We start from the raw sequence: 9176 nt of genomic DNA on the forward strand, positions 1-9176 counted from the left end.
AGCCTTCCAAATGATGTATCAAGTAGCACATACGTGAACATGATGGTCTCCAAGAGGATACCTGTCTTATACGGACCCAACCCCTGTGTCGAGTTTCGCTAAGCCAAATACACGTGATGCAAATAAAGCGAACCTACTAGGGATATCCGGCATGGGGCTTGTTCTTCTAGGTTTAGATCCTATTGGAGAAAGTATCTATACTGTCTTACACAACTCGAGCCGAGGAGGGTCAGTGTACCGGTAGCATTGCTTTCAAGCAAATGCCCAATTTTAATTCAAGAAAACTCGGAGGGGGTACGTGAGAAGACAGTTTATATGTACCATTCAAAAATATCAAAGCGGTAAAAAGCAAACAAGTGGCACATTATACCCAAATAAATCACAGTATATACAAAATTAATAAAGCCAAATAAAAGTCAACATGTACAAGCTCGAATTCTGGCTCTCCCCAGCAGAGTCGCCAGAGTTGTCACATCTCCTTTTCTACCCCTCAAAATAATAATAATATGTATATGGGCCAAAGAGTTTTTCCAATTGAAGTGACAAAATTTGAATAGGGATTATTTTATTGTTCAGAGTCGCCACTTAGAATTGATTTTTTCGGTGTTCCAAGTCACCATTTATTTGGATCCCTAGTCAAAGGAAGGTTTGACTCTATTTTAATCGGTCCGCGAAAACAAAGTTCGGGTAAGGAATTCTGTTGATCGGGGAGAAGGTATAAGGCATTCCCCGAGTCCCGTGGTTCTAGCATGATCGTTTTATTGACTTAAACTTGGCTTGAATTAATTTTGGACAAACTGTGATTTATATTATTTTCATGTTTTACCTATCCTCTTTTATCTCTTGATTATTAGAAAAAATTAAAAAATATTTTTGAATAATAAGATGTCATAACCACACTACGCAAGCGAATGCGTGATCGACGAAATTTATTATTTAGTCATAACGGCGCTACGCAAGCGAATCCGCAGTCATGACAGACGATTGTTAGCACGTTATTTACTTTTGAAAAATTGCTTCAATTGTGTTGGAGGAAACATTAACCCTCCCTTTTTTAGAAAATTTATTAAATGTCACTACCACGCTACGCAAGCGAATCCGTGATTATGACAAAAGATTTATAAATTAATTAAAACTATTGAATATGACATGAAATTGATGAATTAACTTATTAAAAGTTAAGCGTCACGCTACACAAGTGAGTCCGTGAAGTTAAAGCGCACCTACTATTTGCCTAACGTTTAAATTAATTAAAGGGAAACTAGTTAATTAAAATAGTAGAAAAATCTGATATTATTATTAATTTTTCGAGCTTTATAGTTGGGAAAAATTATGCAAATAAATGTTGGACCAACTTTATCTATTTTAAAAGAAATGAGCCAACTGCTTGTTAAAAAAAATGGGTCAGCTTGTATGGAGCTTTTGGGCTGCTGGAATTTATTATTAAAATGGGCCAAGAAATGAATTTCAATTGGCCTAATGCTATATAGAATAAAAGGGGTAATTTTGTTGTTTAAAGGTAAATGAGCCAACTTTTATCTTTGATTCAATAAGGCCCAAAGTTGATACAATCTTAGCTTTTTACTTAGTTTGAGTTCATGACCATTAACTACATAGTCACAATTGTATAAACGCCCACTTTACAAAAATAGCCATTTTTGCAAATCCGGCAAAATGGCCAGATTCACAAAGATATTATCACAGCATTCGTAGAAGCATATGTTGGCAGTGAAATTTCAGCAACTAAAACGAACTCATTCTATGTGTTATACACCTAAAGTCATTCATGGCATACTTAGCATTGTTACTCGGATATAATAGCTTGAAAACATGCTTAAAAAAATCCATAAACGACTTACATATCACATTCAAAAACTTACAACTCAATATTCAAGTATTATGAAGGACTATATTCACATTATCACATGCTTGATACATAACAATAACATACAAGCTCTTTTGTTGTCAAACTATTCATCACATCAAACACATTTAAATGGTGCAGCATGTTCAAGTTGTTCCCATTGCTGAAAATACGTACATTACGAGTCTTAAAGGATTACCTGGTAGCAAAAGAATAAACAGTAGTTCAGCAACTAAAGCAGCATAAAACCTGCAGCAAAACCAGCAGCAAAACCGTGTTAAAACAACCCGAAAACTTAGAGAGGAAACCCAGAAACGAACTCTAAAGAGGACTTATACTTTTTTAAAAGTTTGCACTCTAAGATTCACTCCCAAAGCTCACCATTTCAACTTACTTTTCATGTGTTCAACTGCTGATTTTTTTTGTTTTTGTGACAAAGCAATTATAAAAAATGCCCCCTGGAAGTGTGATGGAGTCCCCTCTATATATCAAAACAACCAGCTATTTCAAAAAATTAAAAATCAATCTTTTTGACAGATTTTTCTACAAAATCTGCTCTTAATTCAAAAAGCAAGACTTTCTAGTTCAAATCTTGTCAAGTATTTCAAACAAAATCTGCTCTCCACTATTCAAAGATAGACTTTATTCAAATAATGTCCAAAGGTCTACATTTTCTTACCAAACAATTTGACTTTTGAGTGTTGTACTCAAAGAGTCTTGAAGCAGTAAACAAACAACCAAATAAGTACCATATACTCTTAAGTATTTTTCATTACCTCACTTTTATCAATACAAAACTATTTTACTACTTCAACAAGTGCAAAAACAGAAAGTTTAACATTTCAAACTTTAAAACTAATGCTAAAATAATTAATAATAGACAAAAATAAAATCTGGAAAAATTAAAAATAAAAATAAAAAAAATCAGCCATGAAAAAGAATAGTATTTTACCATTTTACACATCAAAAGGCCGAAAAAATGGTGGTATGCCAAAGAGGGTGTTCCGGGAGGTCGCCAGAATTAGGCCGGATTTTGGTCGCCGGTTTTTTGGGGTAGAATTGACATCAATAGCTAGGTCTTGAGAAGCTCTATCTATTGATGTAGGTATTTTGGGGTGGTAGTGGTTGGAGCTTCAAGAATTTGGGCAAAAACGTGACGGAAAAGTTTCCTAGATCTAAGATTCACGGAGTTTGAGGGATTTTTTTAGGATTTGGTTTGGAGATATGGAAAGAGGAAGTTGTGGAGATTACGTGGTGTGAATTTGGAGGTTTTTGGAGGTGATCCATCGGCGGCGGCGATTTTCGGCAGGCGACGGTGGGCGGAGCTGGGGCGGCGTAGAGAGAGTGAAGAGAGAGAGAAGAGAGAATAAGGAGAGGGAAAGAAGAGAGAGGAAATAAGGGGGAAATGTGGAAACTTTTTGGGGATTTTAGACTTTAAATACCTAGGATGAAGATCAAACTAGGACCGTTGGATTAAATCAAGATAGGTGGATGAGATTGAATCTTGTCACTTAACCAAAACGACGTAGTTTCAAGACAACTACGTCGTTTTAAACTCTTCTTAGCAGCCCCTTTTTGGATCGGGTTTGGGCTCTTTGGGCTCAAATTTTGGGCCAATTTTGGCACAATGTTAATTAAATTACACTAGCCCAAACCCAACCCCATTTATCAAACCATTACTCAACTCTTAAAACCTATACATACACAAATAAGAACAAACACACACACACATATACATATTATATATATATACATAAGGCGAAAATTAGGCATTTACAATCCCACTTGAGTAAGCTTCTTGTACGACATATGGGCCATCCCATTTTGAAGTGAACTTCCCTACAGGTTTATGGGAAGGAATTATGGGTATTCGTATGGCAAGGACTTGATCTCCTACTTGAAAGGATCTCGGGTGAACTCTTTTATTGAAGGCGCGAGACAATCAAGCTTGATACCATTCAAGACTCTGTTGAGTTTCCAACCTTTTTCTCATCAAGATCCTCCAACTCTGATAATTGAAGTCGAGCATTTTCTTCATCAGTAATACCTTCTTAAATAGCCAGTCGTAACGAAGGTATTTGACGCTCAAGTGGTAAGACAACTTAGACTCCATAAACGAGTGAATAAGGAGTCGCCTGTGTTGGTGTGCGGTGAGTCGTCCTATATGCCCACCGAGCTTCTTCCATAAGGTCATTCTAATCTCGTTTGGATTTGGAGACGACTTTATTTAACAAGTTTCATAGTGTCTTGTTGAATGCCTCGGCTAGACCATTGGCGGCAACATTGTACATCGAAGAGTTACGTTTCTTAAAGCCAAAGAGCTCACAAATCTTGTTCATCAACCTATTGTCGAACGACTTGCCATTATCTGTTATTATGTAACGAGGAATGCCAAAGCGATATGATGTTTACTCAGATGAAACTTGCAACATTTTCCTTCTTTACCTCCTTAAGAGCAACAACTTCAGCCTATTTTGAGAATTAGTCAGTTGCAGCCAAGATGTATAGGTTCCCACCAGAGGACTTTGGTAGTGATCCAACAACATCCAATCCCTAAGCGTCAAATGGCCAGGATGCAACAGTCGGGTGCAATACTTCAGGAGGTTGACAAATAAAATTCGCATGGAATTGACAAGCCTTGCATCTTCGAGCATAGTCCAAACAATCTTTTACCATCGTCGACCAATAATATCCCATCCTTTTTATATGGAAGTGGAGCTTTGGTCCTGACTGGTGTGACCCACATAACCCAGAATGTGCCTCTTGCAAAGCTTGGAGGGCTTCTTCTTCTTCTCCTAAGCATGCAAGAGTACTCCCTCGAACGACCTTCTGTATAGAGTATACTTGTAGTAAAGGAAGCGAGGTGCACGACAACGGATTTCAGTCCTTTTCCTCAGATTTTCTGGAAGTATCCCATAGCATAAGTAGTCGATAATGGGTTGTCTCCATTCTTCTTTCTCAACTTCAGAAATAGCTACAAGAAGCTTGAGTTCATTTTCTTCACCTTCAGCCTCAGTTGGCAGCGGTACTACCCATTTTTGGTAGATGGTAACTTGTGCTTGATCAGGAAGGGCTAATGATGAAGCTAGGGCAGCTAAAGCATTAGCCTTCTTATTTTCTTTCCTTGGCACATGCTGAATAGTCATATCACCGAGTCACCCTATTAACTTTTTAGCGTAATCATGATATGGGCGTAGTTCTGGCTTCTTAACCTCGTAACTACCCAAAAGCTGATTGACCACTAACTGGGAGTCACCAAAGACTTGTAATTCCAATTGCTTTATATCAATGGCCATTTCAAGCCCAAGTATTAATGCTTGATACTCAACAACATTGTTAGAACAGAATTGCGTCAAGGTTAAGGAGTAGGGAAAGACTTCACCTTGGGGAGTGACAAATACTATGCCAGCCCCAACTCCTCCACGATGTGCAACACCATCCTCATCAGGTAGTTCATCAGTTAGCTCCAGTCATTAGGTATCAGATGATCTGCCAAGAAGTCTGCCAATGCTTGTCCTTTTACAGCCTTTTAAGGGATGTACAAAAACTCGAATTGTTAAAATTGGAGGTACGATCTCGCTAGCACCAAACACAACTTTTCAATTGGCAAATAATTCAACTTGTTTGGTGTTGTCATCCTGCTCAAGTAGTAAATAGAGTTTTCTTTCCCCTTACTATTTTCTTGGGCCAACAGTGCTCCAACAGACCTTTCTTGCGCTGCAATGTATAGAATCAATGGCTTTTCAGGCATAGGATCTACTAAAACTGGAGGCTTCATCAAGTAGGTTTTGATACTTTCGAAGGCATTGCTACAAGCTTAGTCCCACTTGAAAGGAACGCCTTTCTTCATGAGGCGACTAAATGGTTGGCACCTCCCAGCTAGGTTCGATATGAATCTTCTAAGGTATGCTAAATTTCCTTGCTATTTCAATTCATAGATATCCCAAGGCTCAGGCATTTTTAAAATGGCATCCACTTTGGCTTGATCAATTTCGATCCCTCGATGTCGGACAATGGAACCAAGGAACTTTCCAGAAGTAACTCCAAAGGCACATTTCAATGGATTCATCCTAAGTTGTACCTCCGATGCAATTCAAATACCATCCTCAAGTCTTTAAAGTGGCTGCCCTTCTCTCTTGATTTTACCACCAAGTCACCAATATAGCATTCAACATTCTTGTGGAGAAAATCGTCGAAAATATTCTGCATAGCACTTTGGTAAGTAGCGCCAGCGTTCTTCAAGCCAAAAGGTATTACCTTGTAGAAATAAATACCCTTTGGGGTACGGAATGCAGTAAGATCTTCATCTTTTGGTGCCATGCGTATTTGGTAATAGCCCGATGAACCGTCCATGAAAGACATTGCCTCATAACTAGTAGTAGCATCGATCATCAGCTCTAGAATAGGAAGCGAAAATTCATCTTTCGGACATGCATTGTTGATATCTCTAAAGTCAACGAATCTGGCTATTCTTCTTCCTTACAGGGACAATACTTGAAACCCATGTTGGGTATTTAACTTCGCGAATAAAGCCAGTTTTGATGAGTTTGTTAACTTCGATTTCAATCAAGGGAACCAAGTCCGGCGTAAAGCGCCTTTGAGCTTGCTTAACAGGACGAACGCCATTATTGACCGCGAGGTGATTGACTGCCATTTTAGGGTCCAAGCCAGACATCTCTTTGTAGCTCCAAGCAAAGATATCCCTGTACTCCTTGAGTAACTCAATATAAGTGCTCTCTCCATCAACTTCTAGTAAAGCACTTAGGTAGGTGGCTCTTGGTTCTTCATCGGTACCAAGGTTAACTTCTTTTAAGGCATTAACTGTCGTCTTCACTCCTTCTTTAAATTCAGGTGGAGCATCGTTCGCATCTTCATCTTCTTGAGGGTCCCCATCATTGAAGGATATGTGATACAACGGTGAAACATCCTCCAATTCCGCATTATCCTCCATTGAAGATGGAACGCCATTCTCGACTTGTACAATAACATGATACGAAGAACCCACACTTTTTTCATCTTTATCTCTTTCCTGTTACGAACTAAAATCCCTCCAAAGGAGTCGTGATGGCACCTAGTCTCTAAACTAGGTAAGCCTAACACTAGCTGAAATAACCTTGACATTTACTAACTTTAAGTTAATTAACTCTGAAAATTTACAATTTCCCAAAACCGGTGGTATAAGTCATAAGCTTTTCTCGCCCACCAAGGGCCATTACCCAAATCTTAGCAGAAACACCCTCATACTTCCAAAACTAGTTTACTTCTTCCAATTTGACTGAATCATCCATTAACTAAATTCAACCATGCACGCGAGTCGATACACATATTATGAAGCTACTCGCGACCTCAAACTGCCGAACCGGGCAAAATTGCACAAAACGACCGTCAGGTCGTTACAGTTCCTTAGTGTAGACCACAGTATATGGCTTTACCTTCAGTACTTCTTTACATGAAACCACAAGTTTTGTTTGTCGTCTCATTCTATAAGGAACCAAACTTTGGAAATCCTTAGAGATCTCCTAGATTTTGGATGAAGCGGGTGTTCTTATGCATTTAAAATTTCTCCGAAACTTGTTCCCCTTCTTTAATGGACCCAATCTTTCAAACACGGAGGTCCTCACAAGCGATTTTCCAAGTCGATCAAAGATATAAGGCTTGTTAGAAGCGGCCAATTCATCTTCTACAGTGATATAATTGTTGCTCGCCCTTCTTATTGAGATGCACACGGGTGACAGTTGCATTTCCCACTGGGCGTGCCAATTTGTTTGTAATAAATTTGGGCAGAAAAGTAAAATTGCAATCAAACAACTATAAAGAAAAAAGGATTTTATTGATAAACATTGCAAGTTACAATTTTGTTTATCTCTTGATTCTTCCCTCTGATTTATTCTACGTTATTCGAGGGCCTTAGCGGCGTATTTCTCGAAAGTAGGACTTTAAGCAAGAGATGTTTGACATGTCTTTGATCTCTTAATGAATATTCCAAGAGTTTTATGAAATTTCGGAGATCTCATATTTGATCTCTTTGTGCATATTCCGAGCGTTTATGGAATTGCTAAGATTGTCTTTGAAGAACATATGTTGCTTATTTATAGGCATAAATTAGGGTTCGGGTGGAGTAGCCATCAAGTAACCATAATAGACTCCTAATATCTCAAGAGTTGTCTTGAATATAGAATTTATCTTGATCTGTTAAAATTTCAGTGTCTACAAATGCCCCATACTTCAAGGTTTGTCGAGGTGTAGGCTTGCTGAAACTTGAAGATGAGACTTGAAGTACCCGACCATCACAACAGATAATCTTGAAACTTGAAGTTTTTGATTTGCAAGAGAAGAGATGAAGGGCAGAATTGGTCCCACTAGGCGTACCAGAATTTGTCGTCAATAAATTTACGTCGAGAAAATAAAATCAAGACCGAAAAATATTTCAACAATCATAGTATTTTATTTCTAATATTTGAGTATTACAATATCTATGAATCCTCTGATTCTTCCTTCCAATAGTAAATAACTTCAAGGGCCTTTCAAGTTGATCTTGAATCTATATTTGTTTCCACGAACGATGATCTTGTTCTATAGCTTGAGCTTGATTGCTTGAACTTGACCTTGATTCGTTCTTTGTTCTTGAGCTTGAACTTGATTTCTTGAACTTGAACTTGATTGCTTGAAGCTTGAAACTTGTAGAGAAATTTGCGGCTTTTGATCCACGAGCTCTCTCTTGCTTCTTGTTATAGCTTTTGGTGTCCTTTCTGAATTATGAAGACCCATATTTATAGTTTTGGAAGGGAGGAGTTGTGATAAGAACAAACTCTTTCCGACCAATCAAATTGAAGTGTGACATGACCGCATTTGATTGGCCATAATATGTCACTTGCACATGTGGCGCGATTTCATTGGCCCTTTAATTTGATTTGGCATGCCTTGTCATTTTGACACGTGGCATGATCCTATTGTCTCTTCCGTTTGACTTGGCATGCCACGTCATTTGACACGTGGCACCAAACTGGGCCTTTAGGAAGATGACATCTTGGGATAAATGAAATGGGCTCATCACTTTAGCCCAATTAAATGGGCTAGTGCGCCCAATGGATTAAGACTTATTTATTTAACTCATATATATTAGGTTATATAATTAATTCAATTATATTAGCCCATAATATTTATTTGGACCAATATAACTCGAATTTAAAATATAACCCAAAGTATTTTATAAATTTAATTTTAATAAAATTTATATGTCTACAGCAAGTTCCTCATCGAGCCATTAACCGAGTTCGCAATCACCCTTATCACTGATTTGACCATCTATTAC

The 9176-nt window shown here is 38.0% G+C and overlaps 1 long non-coding RNA gene across 1 annotated transcript; it reads right to left on the reverse strand.

The window, feature by feature from the left end:
* Window positions 1-1818: 1818 nt before the first annotated feature.
* On the reverse strand, window positions 1819-2901 carry LOC138878936 (uncharacterized). Its single transcript, XR_011402655.1, has 2 exons — window positions 2817-2901; window positions 1819-2063 (listed from the first exon to the last, which is right to left on the reverse strand). It is a non-coding gene; the product is annotated as an uncharacterized lncRNA (long non-coding RNA).
* Window positions 2902-9176: the final 6275 nt, after the last annotated feature.

Source organism: Nicotiana sylvestris, chromosome 1, assembly GCF_000393655.2.
Source record: "Nicotiana sylvestris chromosome 1, ASM39365v2, whole genome shotgun sequence".
Classification (NCBI taxonomy): domain Eukaryota; kingdom Viridiplantae; phylum Streptophyta; class Magnoliopsida; order Solanales; family Solanaceae; genus Nicotiana; species Nicotiana sylvestris.